Source organism: Anomaloglossus baeobatrachus, chromosome 2, assembly GCF_048569485.1.
Source record: "Anomaloglossus baeobatrachus isolate aAnoBae1 chromosome 2, aAnoBae1.hap1, whole genome shotgun sequence".
NCBI lineage: Eukaryota > Metazoa > Chordata > Amphibia > Anura > Aromobatidae > Anomaloglossus > Anomaloglossus baeobatrachus.
In genome coordinates, this window is record NC_134354.1 from 793,716,764 (window position 1) to 793,733,898 (window position 17,135).

The 17,135-nt window shown below is 46.7% G+C and overlaps 1 protein-coding gene across 1 annotated transcript in view; it reads right to left on the reverse strand.

The window, feature by feature from the left end:
• Positions 1-10,925, reverse strand: part of LOC142290094 (ecto-ADP-ribosyltransferase 5-like) — a 46,820-nt gene extending 35,895 nt beyond the window's left edge. Inside the window, exon 1 of the mRNA XM_075334029.1 lies at positions 10,888-10,925. The gene's annotated coding sequence lies outside the window, so the exon portion shown is untranslated. The remainder of the gene's footprint in view (positions 1-10,887) is intronic.
• Between the last annotated feature and the right edge of the window lie 6,210 nt (positions 10,926-17,135).

Consider the following 17,135-nt stretch of genomic DNA (forward strand, 5'->3'; position numbering starts at 1 on the left):
TCCGAGGCTGGCACATATTAAACACCCACATATACTTCATCATTACATACACTGTACAACAATCCTCACTGTGACATATCCAACAGTCCCAAACGCTATATATATATCACTGCCCACATGTAACACCCCACATATCCATCACTGCCATACATACAAGATCCCAACATATCCATCACTGCCATATATACAAGATCCCAACATATCCATCACTGCCATATATACAAAATCCCAACATATCCATCACTGCCATATATACAAAATCCCAACATATCCATCACTGCCATATATACAAGATCCCAACATATCCATCACTGCCATATATACAAGACCCCGACATATCCATCACTACCATATATACAAGATCCCGACATATCCATCACTACCATATATACAAGATCCCGACATATCCATCACTGCCATATATACAAGATCCCGACATATCCATCACTGCCATACATACAAGATCCCAACATATCCATCACTGCCATATATACAAGATCCCAACATATCCATCACTGCCATATATACAAGATCCCAACATATCCATCACTGCCATATATACAAAATCCCAACATATCCATCACTGCCATATATACAAGATCCCAACATATCCATCACTGCCATATATACAAGCCCCCGACATATCCATCACTACCATATATACAAGATCCCAACATATCCATTACTGCCATATATACAAGATCCCGACATATCCATCACTACCATATATACAAGATCCCAACATATCCATTACTGCCATATATACAAGATCCCAACATATCCATCACTGCCATATATACAAGATCCCAACATATCCATCACTGCCATATATACAAGATCCCAAAATGTCCATCACTGCCATATATACAACAACCCACATATCCATCACTGCCATATATACAAGATCCCACATATCCATCACTGCCCACATGTAACACCCCACATATCCATCACTACCATATATACAACACCCCACATATCCATCACTACCATATATACAACATCCCAGCATATCCATCACTGCCCATATGTAACACCCCACATATCCATCACTGCCATATATAGAACATCCCAACATATCCATCACTGCCATATATACAACATCCCAGCATATCCATCACTGCCATATATAGAACATCCCAACATATCCATCACTGCCATATATACAACATCCCAACATATCCATCACTGCCATATATACAAGATCCCACATATCCATCACTGCCATATATACAAGATCCCACATATCCATCACTGCCCACATGTAACACCCCACATATCCATCACTACCATATATACAACAACCCAGCATATCCATCACTACCATATATACAACACCCAACATATCCATCACTACCGTATATACAACATCCCAGCATATCCATCACTGCCCATATGTAACACCCCACATATCCATCACTGCCATATATAGAACATCCCAACATATCCATCACTGCCATATATACAACATCCCAGCATATCCATCACTGCCATATATACAACATCCCAACATATCCATCACTGCCATATATACAACATCCCAACATATCCATCACTGCCATATATACAACATCCCAACATATCCATCACTGCCATATATACAAGACCCCGACATATCCATCACTGCCATATATGCAACATCCCAACATATCCATCACTGCCATATATACATCCCAACATATCCATCACTGCCATATATACAACAACCCAACATATCCATCACTGCCATATATACAACATTCCACATATCCATCACTGCCATATATACAACAACATCCCAACATATCCATCACTGCCATATATACAACACCCCACATATCCATCACTGCCATATACAACACCTCACATATCCATCACTGCCATATATACAACATCCCAACATATCCATCACTGCCATATATACAACATCCCAACATATCCATCACTGCCATATATCCAACATCCCAACATATCCATCACTGCCATATATACAACACCCCACATATCCATCACTGCCATATATACAACAACCCAACATATCGATCACTGCCATATATACAACATCCCAACATATCCATCACTGCCATATATACAACAACCCAACATATCCATCACTGCCATATACACAACATCCCAACATATCCATCACTGCCATATATACAACAACCCAACATATCCATCACTGCCATATATACAACATCCCACATATCCATCACTGCCATATATACAACATCCCACATATCCATCACTGCCATATACAACATCCCGAGCCCTTTCCCCAAAAGTGAGTAATTTTCGGTTTTGTTCGATAACTGATAGCGTTTTTAAAAAAATGCTTTTCTAATAACATGTTCTGCTTTTGGATGGGATTGCGGTGCTATATGGTGGATGGGGGATGTGTTTAATGAGGGGAGGGGGTGAAGACTCGGGAGAAGCCAGAGGATCGGCGCCACTTGTTTTCTTACCTTTTTTTTCAGATGTTCCTGCAGCCAATCACGACGATGTAAACATTTACAAGCTTTAGACACAAGGGCTTGTGTGATTGGCTGCCTAAGTCACATGTCCGCCTGCATATAAAATGAAGACATGCGGCATCGGCACCACACCCTTTTGTGAATGTTAAACATTAGGGAATGTTCTGCCCCCGGGCTGCTGGACAGTGAGATTAGCTAGGGGCTTAGTGATGGATAGGAGAGCGATAGTGTAGAATAGGGACGTGCAGTGCAGGGAAAGCTGCGTGCCACAAATAGGCATGTAATGATTACAATTACCAGTGAAGCATGCAAATACCTATTGGTACTTATTACTATCAGCTCAAAATTTCCCAATGGACCACATTTCTAGGTATTGTTAGTTAGTAGTGCCTGCTATAAATTTGCTAGTGAACTAGGTAAAAAGGTCTTGGCACTTTTCATTGCCTGCTCCAAATGATGCAGTGCATCACAGTTGGAGTTATTGGTACTTTTAGTGCCTTCACAATATTGCTAACTCAGGCAGGTAATAAGTTATGTATCTTCTGTGTCAGGTGACAGGTGCGGGCGTAGGGTTGTGAAACATCTGTTTGAAAGAAGAAGGGTACATCAACCATGAGTGGTAACTCACAGCGAGGATGTCGTGGAAGGGGGAATAGGCGGGGTGCTGGAGGTGAACGTGTGGGAAGTTCTGTTAGTCAAAGGTCTAGTGAGCAAACACCAACTCATCCAAGAGAAATGAGCACAACTCCCGTTACTGGACGGCCTACTCCACTAGATTTCTCTGGCAGCTGCACATCAATTCAACTGCGAAATGAGGCTGATAAACAGCAGGTGCTGGAGTGGATGGCAAGCGCTGCATCACGGGACCTCTCCTCTTCTCCCTCCACCTCAGCATCACACACAGTTCACTCCTCAGAGATGCCACCCTAATTACACTTGTTTCCCCCGTGTCACAAATCTCCAGATATACGGTCACTGCACTCTCTTATTCCATTTCTTGAAGTGTAAAGATTTATTTCCAAATATTCATGTTCAGGCCGATGTGTGAGCGACATGCGACAATGCTTCCACCTCTGCGGTCTTCATCACGAGTCACTGTGCAAAGATTAAATAAAAGGTAAAGAAGAAAATAAATAAATCATGTATACAATATATACAGAAGTAACCAGGAAGCAATAATATGTAATGTCACAATGTCAGTAATGGGAGCTGATGAACCGAGGTCCTCAAAGCTCTAAAGAGACGATATAAGCAGCGGATATCTGGTATCAATCAAGGTATATAATACGCATTGATTGGATAATATGATTTTTTCATCAGGTACCATGACGCTATCACCTGCATTCCCATTCCTCATCCCACAACTCCTTTCAATTCTCTTCCTTCCTCCTTTTCCTGAACGTCCATGGTATGACAGATGTTCATTCTATGGCATATCATCTTTATCCACAGTCCATCAACATACATACACAATCTGTAATCATGATATACACATGGCACACCTTGACCTAAAATATTCCCTATCCCATTCCACATAGCTTTTTTATTTTTCATTTTTCTATTTATTTTTTTTTATTTTTATATTTCTTTTTATTTTATTTTACATTTTTCAATTTTATTTATTTTTATTATCTATCTTTTATTTTTTAGTTTTCAACTTTATTTTTTTATATTTATTTCTTATTTTTATTTTTTATTTATTTTTATTTATTATTATATTAATGTTTATTTTTTTATTTTTTATTATTTATTTTTATTTTTTAGTTTTCAATTTTATTTTTTATTCTTATATGCATTTCTTATTTTTATTTTTTATTATTATTTATTTTATTTTTATTTATTGTTAGATTTATTTTTAATTTTCATTTTATTTTTTAATTTTATTTTTTATTTTATTTTTTATTATTTATATGTTATTTTTTTATTTCTCAATTTTATTTTTTAATTTTTGTTTAGTTTTTTTTAGTTTTATGTTTTATTATTTATTTTATTTTTATAATTATTATTTTTTTAATTTTATTTTTATTTATTTATCTTTTATTTTTTATTTTTATATTTATTTTTCAATTTTATTTTATTTTTATTTTTTTAGTTTATTTTTTATTATTTATCTTTTTATTTTTATAATTATTATTTTTTATTTTTCTATTTTTTTACCGTTTATCTTTTATTTTTTATTTATTTTTATAATTATTTTTTTATTTTTATTATTTTTATTTTTTATTTTTATTATTTGCATTGTTATATTTTGTTCCCAGTCTTTCTCAGTTACTATCTTCCATACATAACTTCCCTCATACGATTAGGACAATATACCCAGCTGATGCTGTCAGTCAGGTGCACCTACTGTTAATAATGCACTACTACACAGATCCAGGAATGATACATGCAGGCGCTGGTAGAGAATGTTCTACTCCTGGTAATAGCTTGCCAGTGGCAATATGAACGCCTCCCACTGCGCAGGCACCAACAGAGAATACTGAATGCACATGTGCCAGCGGGAAGTTTCACTTCCTGCCATCGTGGCCTTTTTAAACCAGCATTAGTGGGGGACAGGCAGGACGGACAGGACCTAGAGCGCGGGAGCACTGGCCACATACACCTACACAGGCGCCATCTATAGGCACTACACATAACCCACAGGGCCCACATGACAGATCATACTAGGCCATTTATCCGCTCCATTACTGCCTTCCCTTGATGATACGCCCTGTGTGATCACCTGTTTGGCATTCATGATGTCCTTGATCATTGCTTTATGTTCAGTTATCAGCTGAATCCAAGAAAGGAAGAGAGGTGGCACTTCACAGTGGGGTTCTGTGGTTTTAATTAGTTATTGTAGACAAACTACAACATGGGTGGCGAGGGGGGAGTGCAGGCACGCCGGACAACGGCTGTTTCAAACTGAGGAAAAGTGCGAAACGGGTCCCTAGGGACCCGTGGAAGCACTTTAACTCAGTGCGAAACGGCCGTTGTCCGGCGTGCCTGCACTCCCCCCTCCCCACCCAGGGACGCGTGGAAGCACTTTACTTCAGTGCAAAATGGCCGTTGTCTGGCGTGCCTGCACTCCCCCCTCCCCACCCAGTGACCCGTGGAAGCACTTTAACTCAGTGCGAAACGGCCATTGTCCGGCGTGCCTGCACTCCCCCCTCCCCACGCAGGGACGCGTGGAAGCACTTTACCTCAGTGCAAAATGGCCATTGTCTGGCGTGCCTGCACTCACCCCTCCCCACCCAGTGACCCGTGGAAGCACTTTACCTCAGTGCGAAATGGCCGTTGTCTGGCGTGCCTGCACTCGCCCCTCCCCACCCAGGGACCCGTGGAAGCACTTTACCTCAGTGCGAAATGGCTGTTGTCTGGCGTGCCTGCACTCCCCCCTCCCCACCCAGGGATCCATGGAAGCACTTTACCTCAGTGCGAAACGGCCATTGTCTGGCGTGCCTGCACTCCCCCCTCCCCACCCAGGGATCCACGGAAGCACTTTACCTTAGTGCGAAATGGCCGTTGTCTGGCGTGCCTGCACTCCCCCCTCTCCACCCAGGGACCCGTGGAAGCACTTTACCTCAGTGTGAAATGGCCGTTGTCTGGCGTGCCTGCACTGCCCCCTCCCCACCCAGGGATCCATGGAAGCACTTTACCTCAGTGCGAAACGGCCATTGTCTGGCGTGCCTGCACTCCCCCCTCCCCACCCACGGACCCGTGGAAGCACTTTACCTCAGTGCAAAATGGCCGTTGTCTGGCGTGCCTGCACTCCCCCCTCCCCACCCAGGGACCCGTGGAAGCACTTTACCTCAGTGCGAAACGGCCGTTGTCTGGCGTGCCTGCACTCCCCCCTCCCCACCCAGGGATCCATGGAAGCACTTTACCTCAGTGCGAAACGGCCATTGTCTGGCGTGCCTGCACTCCCCCCTCTCCACCCAGGGACCCGTGGAAGCACTTTACCTCAGTGCGAAACGGTCGTTGTCTGGCATGCCTGCACTACCCCCTCCCCACCCAGGGACCCGTGGAAGCACTTTACGTCAGTGCGAAATGGCCATTGTCCGGCGTGCCTGCACTCCCCCCTCCCCACCCAGGGATCCATGGAAGCACTTTACCTCAGTGCGAAACGGCCGTTGTCTAGCGTGCCATTGTCTGGCGTGCGGGTAGGCGGCGGTCGGCACACATATCCATATCAGCTGTTTTCAACAGCTGACATGTGTGCCTGCTAGCCGCGGGGGAAATCACTTCCACCTGCGGCCATTAACCCCTTAAATCTTGCTGCCAAAGTCTGGCAGCAAGATCTATATGCGCGCGGCCAGGTTTTTTACTTTCCGCCGCCCCCACCGGAAGTCACGTGCGTGATCACGTGACTATCGGTGGTTACCATCGGAGCACAGGGTCATGTGATGACGCCTGCAGCTATGAAGTTTCACTTTCGTTTTTCCTCGGCCGCGAGCAGAGAGAAACAGAAAGTGACTGAATCTGCTGTTTACAGCTGTATAGCTGTGATCAGCAGATAGATCAGAGCGATCGGATTGCTGATCTCTATAGCCCCCTAGGGGGACTAGTAAAATAAAAAAAAAGTAAAAAAAAAAAGTTTTAAAAAATAAAAAAAATAAAAAAACCCTAAAAGTTCAAATCAACCCCCTTTCCCCCCATTGAAAATAAATAAATCAAATGGAATGAAACCGGTTTCAATGCCGCGCTAGAAACCACAGATGCTGTAGATAAAAAGATTTTCTTTATTTCATAATTCTACGCGTTTCAAAGGCATCTCCGCCTCCTTCTTCAGGAACAAAAATCATTGATGATTTTTGTTCCTGAAGAAGGAGGCGGAGATGCCTTTGAAACGCGTAGAATTATGAAATAAAGAAAATCTTTTTATCTACAGCATCTGTGGTTTCTAGCGCGGCATTTAAACCGGTTTCATTCCATTTGATTTATTTATTAACTGCTCCCCGGGGCCACTGCTAAACCACTATAATCACTCACATGCGACCATAGGGTGTTGTGACTGGCACAACTCTACCAGGTGAGTGTGTCTCTTTCTATCTCTCTACCCTCATATCGGGTAAGACCCTATTGCACTTTTTTCCCCTACAGCCCCCATTGAAAATGAAAGGGTTAAAAAATAAATAAATATACACATATTTGGTATCGCCGCGTTCAGAAATGCCCGATCTATCAAAATATAAAATCAATTAATCTGATTGGTAAACGGCGTAGTGGCAAAAAAATTCCAAATGCCAAAATTACGTTTTTTGGTCGCCGCAAGTTTTACGCAAAATGCAATAACAGGCAATCAAAACGTAGCATCTGCGCAAAAATGGTACCATTAGAAACGTCAGCTCAAGACGCAATAAATAAGCCATCAATGAGCTATAGATCCCAAAAAATAAGAACGCTACGTGTTTCGGAAAATGGCGCAAAACGTGCGCCACTTTTATTGGACAACCTTGTGAATTTTTTTAACCCCTTAGATACAAGTAAACCTATACATGTTTGGTGTCTACAAACTCGCACCAACCTCAGGCATCACACCCACACATCAGTTTTACCATATAGTGAACACCGTGAATAAAACATCCCAAAAACTATTGTGCCATCACACTTTTTTTGCAATTTTTCCACACTTGGAATTTTTTTGCTGTTTTCCAGTACACCATATGGTAAAACTTATGGTTTCATTTGAAATTACAACTTGTCCCGCAAAAAACAAGCCCTCATATGGCAAGATTGACAGAAAAATAAAAAAGTTACGGCTCTCGGAAGAAGGGAAGCAAAAAACAAAAACGCAAAAACAGAAAGTGCCCCGGGGTTGAAAGGGTTAAGCTGCAGTGCCCGGCTTTCCATTTTTTTTATCTTGAGTTATGTATTGTGTATTGTATACCTTGATTGATTATTTACCAGTTGCCTTATCCTGGGTTATGATTTGCATATTATAGACCTTGATACTTTCCAGATACCCGCCCCCATATTGTCTCCTTACAGCTTTGAGGACCTCGGCTCATCAGCTGCCATTACTACAATTCCCGGTCGATCTTTTACTGTTTGCATGCACTGACATTGTGAGATTACATATTATTGCTTCCTGGTTACTTCTGTATACATTGTATACATGATTTATTTTCTTCTTTACCTTCTGTGTAATCCTGGTGATGGAGCCCGCAGAGGTGGAAGCGTTGTCGCACGTCGCTCACACTTTGGCCTGAACATGAATATCTGTAAATAAATCTTTACACTTCAAGCAATGGAATAAGAGCGAGCAGTGACGTATATTTCATGGTATTGGTGATAGCTGACCCCTCACCAGCTCCTCACTCCATCAAGTGAGTGCACGACGCCAATTATTCACAAGACAATCTCCAACCGGCAACCTGACTGTGGTGAAGCAGACATGGGCGAGTCTGCAGAGCTGGTCACACATTGTATCCCATGGACATCACAGGTCTGCTCCAAACATTCCCAGACTGAAGAAGATGAGGAAAGCATCTGCACCGAGGCCCAAATCTTTGTGAGTGGGATCCTGGCCCAGATGAAGTAGGGTCCCAGCAGGATCCCGACCCTCGTCAACTGACGGTAACCCCCGGGGGTGGAGGTGATGAAGAAGAGACTCAGATACCCGAGGCAAACGCCTACTGTTATGTGATGTCAGGTCAGGAAGAGGAGGAGGAGGACAGCATAGAGCCTGATGATGAAGTTGTAGATCCCACTTGGTGTGAACCCAGAAACATGTAGCTGTGTAGCTCAGCAGATGAGGAGGAGGAGGAAGATGAGGATGTTACGTTGGCGATTCCACACGTAGTGATGCAACCGAGGAAATATAAAGGGTGAATGACAGCTCACATCTGCCATTAAGCCCTAGATTAGTAATGAGAGGTGTGTATGAGAGGTCACTGAGTTCAATCAGCTCACCTGAGGTCAGGTTACCTGCGGTCACAGGTGGGGTACCATGGAAACCTCCGGCTGTGACCGCAGATAAACTGAGTGATGTCACCGCTCATCGCTGCGTCTCAGTCAGTCTCTGTCTGAAGATCACAGTGTGCGGACATGTTTTATGCCGGCACGCTGTGACCGCAGTATGTATGTGGCAGAGCCAAAATCATTGTGGGACTTTGGGTAGATTACGTCGGACTTGCAGTGGTGTTTGGAATTAATAAAAGGGTAAAAGAGGGTGTTTTTTTTTATTTATTTTATTTCAAATAAAGAATTTTTTCGTTGTATGTATTAATTTGTTTTCACTGACAGATTAGTAATGAGGAGTCTCATAGATGTCTCCCATTACTAATCTCGGGCTTACTGGCAGCTGTGAGCTGTTATTAACCCCTTACTACCCACCACACCAGTGCAATCGGGAAGAGCCGGGTAAAGTGCCGGGATTCTTGAATCTAATTAATGAAACAATTCTGGGCAGCTGCAGGCTGCTATTTTTAGGCTAAGGGTGGCACAATTATATAAATTATTTATTTAAATAATTAAAAAATAAAAAAGCCGCCTGCGGTTCCTCTTATTTTGATGCACAGCCAAGATAAGCTCACCGCTGAGGGCTGCAGCCTGTAGACCTATGCTTTATCTATGCTGGGTATCACAATATGGGGGGACCCTACACCAATTTATTTATTTTTACAAAACTATAGAGGCACACACAGCATCTGTGATGAAAAGCAGTCAGCTGCCACACTCACACTCAAGGTCTGACTGCAACCAATCACAGATGACAAGACTACTAGTGGGCGGGGGAAGCAGTGAATATGTATGAGGGTAATGACTGAGTGGGCCCAAATGCAGCATTACCACCATACAGGAGACTCTGTAGGTATAACACGCCTGCTCTAATCACTCCAGCCCTTTTTACCATCGATCCTGAATATCTGCAGGTTCAACCATCACTAATTGTAATGTATGTACACAGTGACTGCACCAGCAGAATAGTGAGTGCAGCTCTGGAGTATAATACAGGAGGTAACTCAGGATCAGTAATGTATGTACACAGTGACTGCACCAGCAGAATAGTGAGTGCCGCTCTGGATTATAATACAGGAGGTAACTCAGGATCAGTAATGTAATGTATGTACACAGTGACTGCACCAGCAGAATAGTGAGTACAGCTCTGGAATAAAATACAGTAGGTAACTGAGGATCAGTAATGTACTGTATGTACACAGTGACTGCACCAGCAGAATAGTGAGTGCAGCTCTGGAGTATAATACAGGAGGTAACTCAGGATCAGTAATGTAATGTATGTACACAGTGACTGCACCAGCAGAATAGGGAACATATGAGATTTCTTTGAGTTTGTGTCTTTGCTTTACTTATTAATTTAGTTTTCTCAAAGCTCAAACTATAATTTAAAGATATAAATTACAGTAACTCCCAGACATTTCCCTCATTAGTAGATGATTGTTATCCTGCGATTTCCGCTATTGCTGAGATACGGATGGTTATTGATACTCACAGGTGTCGCAGGTGTGGGGAGCTCGGGGTGCGGGGAGCTCGGGGTGCGGGGGCTCGGGTGCGGGGAGCTCGGGGTGCGGGGAGCTCGGGCGATCTCTGAGGCTGTGACTTTTGCTTTCCTTTCTCGCTTGTGTTTATGTTTTTATTTCCTTGGTGCTTATGTGAGTAATACTGTGAATCCCCTGCTCGTGTCTCCGCCCGCTGTCCTGATGCTTCGGGTGATAATGTTACCTGACGCTTTTCCAGGAGGAGACGTTTGTTACTTGTGTCTCCATTGTATCAATTATTAGTTATTTGTCCCTGAATTTGTGGAAATTGCAGCAGCTGCAGGAACGGCTCCGAGACATTGTATCAGTCACCAAACAACAAACGGAAAACATGAAATATTAGGATCAGACAAAGAGAAATGATGGGATGTTTGGAGATGAAACTTCACCAATGCATTAGGCTATAAAAAGTATATTGTGCCAGCGAAATGGAAAAAGGGAGAAAAAGGTTCAGAAGAAGAATTCCGCTGTCAAAAATTCATTGGAGAAGAGTTTGGGAATATTCAGCAAAGACGGAAAGTTACAAAAATTGGAGAAACGCTAAAAAAACCTGAGATGAAACTCTGTCTAAAATTAGGCAAAAACAAGTGAGGAAAAAACATGAAGGAAGGGACGGAAGAAGGAAGAGAGGGAGGGAGGAAGAGAGGAAGGAAGAGAGCAAGGGAGGAAGGAAAGAAGGAAGGAAGGGAGGAAGGAAAGAAGGAAGGAAGGGAGGGAGGAAGAGAGGAAGGGAGGAAGGGAGGGAGGAAGGAAGAGAGGGAGGGAGGAAGAGAGGAAGGAAGAGAGGAAGGGAGGGAGGAAAGAAGAGAGGAAGGGAGGGAGGAAGAGAGGAAGGAAGAGATGAAGGAAGGGAGGAAGGAAGAGAGGAAGGAAGAAAGGAAGGGAGAAAGGAAAGAAGGCAGGAAGGGAGGAAGGAAGACAGGAAGGAAGGGAGGAAGGAAGAGAGGAAGGAAGGAAGAGAGGAAGGTAGGAAGGATGGAAGAGAGGAAGGGAGGGAGGAAGGAAGAGAGGAAGGGAGGAAGGAAAGAAGGAAGGGAGGAAGGAAGGAAAGGAGGAAGGGAGGGAGTAAGGAAGGGATGGAGCGAGGAAGGAAAGGAGGAAGGGAGGTAAGAAGGGAGGAAGGGACGGTGGAAGGGAGGGAGGAAGGGAGGGAGGAAGGGAGATAGGAAGGAAGGGAGGAAGGAGGGAGAAAGGAAGAGAGGGAGGAAGGAATGGAGGAAGGAAGGGAGGAAGGGTGGCAGGGAGGGAGGATGGAAGGGAGGGAGGAAGGAAGGAAGGGAGAAAGGAAGGGAGGAAGGAAGGGAGGTAGGAAGGGAGAAAGAAAGGGAGGAAGGAAGGAAGGGAGGAAGTAAAAGAGGAAGGAAGGAAGGAAGAAAGGAAGGAAGGAAGGGAGAAAGGAAGGGACGAAGAAAGGGAGGAAGTAAAAGAGGAAGGAAGGGAGGGAGGAAGGAAGGAAGGGAGGAAGGAAGGAAGGGAGGGAGGCAAAAAGGAAAGAAGGAAGGAAGGGAGGGAGCGAGGAAGGAAGGGAAGAAGGGAGGGATGAAGGAAAGGAGGAAGGGAGGGAGGGAGCAAGGGAGGGAGGAAGGGAGGGAGCAAGGAAAGGAGGAAGGAAGGAAGGGAGGGAGGGAGGAAGGAAGGAAAGAAGGAAGAAAGGTAAGGAGGAAGGGAGGAAGGAAGGAAAGAAGGAAGGAAAGGAGGGACGGAGGCAGGAAGGAAAGAAGGAAGTAAGGGAGGGAGCGAGGAAAGAAAGGAGGAAGGGAGGTAAGAAGGGAGGAAGGGAGGGAGGAAGGAAGGGAGGGAGGAAGGGAGGGAGCAAGGAAGGGAGAAAAGAAGGAAGGGAGAGAGGGAGGAAGGGAGCAAGGAAGGAAAGAAGGAAGAAAGGTAAGGAGGAAGGGAGGAAAGAAGGAAGGGAAGAAAAAGGAAGGGAGGAAAGAAGGGAGGAAGGAAGGATGAGAGGAAGGAAGGAAAGGAGGAAGGGAGGGAGGAAGAGAGGAAGGAAGGGAAGAAGGAAAGAAGGAAGGAAGGAGGGGAGGGAGGGAGGAAGGAAGGAAGGGAGGGAGGAAGGAAGGGAGGGAGTGAGGAAGGAAAGGAGGAAGGAAGGGAAGAAGGAAGGGAGGGAGGAAAGAAGGAAGGATGGGGGAAGGAAGGGAGCAAGGAAGAAAGGGAAGAAGAAAAGAAGGGAGGAAGGAAGGATGGGGGAAGGAAGGGAGGAAGGGAGTAAGGAAGGGAGGGAGGAAGAGAGGGAGGGAGGAAGGAAGGGAGGAAGGAAGGAAGGAAGGAAGGGAGGGAGGAAGGAAAGAAGGAAGGGAGGGAGCGAGGAAGGAAAGGAGAAAGGAAGGGAGGGAGAAAGGAAGGGAGGAAGGAAGGGAGGTAGGAAGGAAAAGAGGAAGGGAAAAAGGAAGGAAGGAAGGGAGGGAGAAAGGAAGGAAGGGAGAAAGGAAGGGAGGAAGGAAGGAAGGAAGAAAGGTAAGGAGGAAGGGAGGAAGGAAGGAAAGAAGGAAGGAAGGGAAGAACAAAGGAAGGAAGGAAGGGAGGAAGGAAGGATGGGAGGAAGGAAGGAAAGGAGGAAGGAAGGGAGGGAGGAAGGGATGAATGAAGGGAGGAAGAGAGGGAGGGAGGAAGCGAGGGAGGAAGGGAGGGAGCAAGGAAGGAAGGGAGAGGAAGGGAAGGAGAAGGAAAGAAGAAGGAGGGAAGAAAAAGGAAGGGAGGAAGGAAGGAAGGATGAGAGGAAGGAAGGAAAGGAGGAAGGGAGGAGGGAGAAAGGGAGAAAGGAAGGGAAGAAGGATGGAAGGAAGGAAGGAGGGAGGGAGGAAGGAAGGGATGGAGGAAGGAAGGAGGGAGCGAGGAAGGAAAGGAGGAAGGAAGGGAAGAAGGGAGGGAGGGAGGAAGGGAGGAAGAGAGGGAGGAAAGAAGGAAGGAAGGTAAGGAGGAAAGGAGGAAGGAAGGATGGCGAGGAAGGAAGAAAGGAAGGAAGAAAGAGGGAGGAAGGAAGGGAGGAAGGAAAGGATGGAAGAAGGAAATGAGGAAGGGAGGAAGGAAGGGAGGAAGGAAGAAAGGAGAAGAAAAGAAGGGAGGAATGAAGGGAGGAAGGAAGGATGGAAGAAGGAAAGGAGGACAGAAGGAGTAAGGAAGGGAGGGAGGAAGGAAGGAAGGAAGGGAGGAAGAAGAGTGGGAGTGAGGAGTGAGGAAGAGAGAAAGGAAGAGAGGAAGGGAGGGAGGAAGGAAGAGAGGAAGGGAGGGAGAAAGAGATGAAGGAAGAGATTAAGGAAGAGAGGAAGGGAGGAAGGAAGGAAGAGAGGAAGGGAGGGAGGAAGGAAGAGAGGAAGGGAGGAAGGAAAGAAGGAAGGGAGGAAGTAAAGGAGGAAGGGAGGGAGAAAGATAGGGATGGAGCAAGGAAGGAAAGGAGGAAGGGAGGGGGGAAGGAAGAGAGGGAGGAAGGAGGAAGGAAGGGAGGAAGAAAGGAAGGGAGGAAGGAAGGAAGGGAGAAAGAAAGGGAGGAAGGAAGAGAGGAAGGAATGGAGGAAGGAAGGAAGGAGGGGAGGGAGAAAGGAAAGGAGGAAGGAAGGGAGGGAAGAAGGGAGGTAGGATGGAAAGGAGGAAGGAAAGGAAGAAGGGAGGGAGGAAGGGAGGGAGGAAGGAAAGAAGGGAGGGAGGGAGGAAGGGAGGAAGGAATGGAGGAAGGAAGGAAGGGAGGAAGGAAGAGAGGAAGGGAGGGAGGAAGTGAGGAAGGAAGGGAGGGAGGAAGGAAGGGAAGGAGGAAGGGAGAAAGGAAGGGAGAAAGGAAGGGGGGAGGGAGGAAGGCAAGGAGGAAGGAAGGGAGGAAGGAAGGGAGGGAGGAAGGAAGGATGGGAGGATGGAAGGAAAGGAGGGAGGGAGGGAGGAAGGGAGGGAAGAATGATGGGAGGAAGGAAGGGAGGAAGGAAGGAAGGGAGGAAGGAAGGGAGGAAGGAAGGAAGGGAGGGAGGAAGGGGGAAGGGATAAAGGAAAGAAGGAAGGGAGGGAGGAAGGAAGGAAGGGAGGAAGGAAGAGAGGAGGAAGGAAAGGAGGGAGGAAGGGAGGTAGAAAGGGAGGAAGGAAGGATGGGAGGAAGGAAGGAAGGAAGCAAAGAAAGGAGGGAGGGAGGAAGGAAGGGAGGGAGAAAGAGAGGAAGGAAGGATGGGAGGAAGGGAGGAAGGAAGGGAGGAAGGAAGGGAGGAAGGGAGGGAGGAAGGGAGGAAGGAAGGATGAGAGGAAGGAAGGGAGGAAGGAAGGAAGGGAGGAGGGAAGAGAGGAAGGAAGGGAGGAAGGAAGAGAGGAAGGAAGAGAGGGAGGAAGGGAGGAAGTAAGAGAGGAAGGAAGGAAGTAAGGAAGGAAGGGAGGAAAGAAGGAGCGGGGGTAGGAAGGGAGGAAGTAAGGGAGGGAGGAAGAAAGGGAGGAAGGAAGGGAGGAAGGAAGGAAGGGAGAAAGGAAGGGAGGAAGGAAGGAAGAAAGGAAGAGAGGAAGGAAGGAGGGGAGGGAGAAAGGAAAGGAGGAAGGAAGGGAGGGAAGAAGGGAGGTAGGATGGAAAGGAGGAAGGAAAGGAAGAAGGGAGGGAGGAAGGAAGGGAGGGAGGAAGGGAGGGAGGAAGGAAGAAAAGAAGGGAGGGAGGGAGGAAGGGAGGAAGGAATGGAGGAAGGATGGAAGGGAGGAAGGAAGAGAGGAAGGGAGGGAGGAAGGGAGGAAGGAAGGGAGGGAGGAAGGGAGGAAGGAAGGGAAGGAGGAAGGGAGAAGGAAGGGAGGAAAGGAGGGAGGAAGGAAGGGAGGAAGGAAGGAGGGGAGGGAGGGAGGAAGGCAAGGAGGAAGGAAGTGAGGGAGGAAGGAAGGAAGAATAAAGGGATGAAGGAAGGGAAGGAAGAAGGAAGGGAGGAAGAGAGGGAGGAAGGAAGGGAGGGAAGAAGGAAGGGAGGGGAGGGAGGAAGAAAAGGAGTAAGGAAGGGAGAAATAAAGGGATGAAGGAAGGGAAGGAGGAAGGAAGGGAGGGAGGAAGGAAGGGAGGGAGGAATGAAGGGAGTGAGGAAGGAAGAGAGAAAGGAAGAAGGAAGGAGGGGAGGGAGGAAGGAAGGAAGGGAGGGGGCGAGGAAGGAAAGGAGGAAGGGGAGAAGGGAGGGAGGAAGGAAGGGAGGGAGGAAGGGAGGGAGCAAGGAAGGGAGCAAGGAAGGGAGGGAGGGAGGAAGGAAGGAAAGAAGGAAGGAAGGTAAGGAGGAAGGGAGGAAGGAAGAATGGGAGGAAGGAAGGCAGGAAAGAAGGAAGGGAGGAAGGGAAGAAGAAAAGTTGAATAATACATTCTCTAAATGGGATAAAGTCAACAGTGGAGGCCACATGGATCAGTACTGGGAACAGTGAGGCCACATGGATCAGTACTGGGAACAGTGGGGGCGACATGGATCAGTACTGGGAACAGTGGGGGTCACATGGATTAGTACTGGGAACAGTGGGGGCCACATGGATCAGTACTGGGAACAGTGGAGGCCACATGGATTAGTACTGGGAACAGCGGGGGCCACATGGATCAGTACTGGAACAGTGGGGCCACATGGATCAGTACTGGGAACAGTGGGGGGCCACATGGATCAGTACTGGGAACAGCTGGGCCACATGGATCCGTACTGGGAACAGTGGAGGCCACATTGATCAGTACTGGGAACAGTGGGGGCCACATGGATCAGTACTGGGAACAGTGGGGGCCACATGGATCAGTACTGGGAACAGTGGGGGCCACATGGATCAGTACTGGGAACATTGGAGGCCACATGGATCAGTACTGGGAACAGTGGGGGCCACATGGATCAGTACTGGGAACAGTGGAGGCCACATGGATCAGTACTGGGAACAGTGGAGACCACATGGATCAGTACTGGGAACAGTGGGGGCCACATGGATCAGTGTTGGGAACAGTGGGGGGCCACATGGATCAGTACTGGGAACAGTGGAGGCCACATGGATCAGTGCTGGGAACAGTGGGGGCCACATGGATCAGTGTTGGGAACAGTGGGGGCCACATGGATCAGTACTGGGAACAGTGGGGGCCACATGGATCAGTGCTGGGAACAGTGGGGGCCACATGGATCAGTACTGGGAACAGTGGAGGCCACATGGATCAGTACTGGGAACAGTGGGGGCCACATGGATCAGTGCTGGGAACAGTGGGGGCCACATGGATCAGTACTGGGAACAGTGGGGGCCA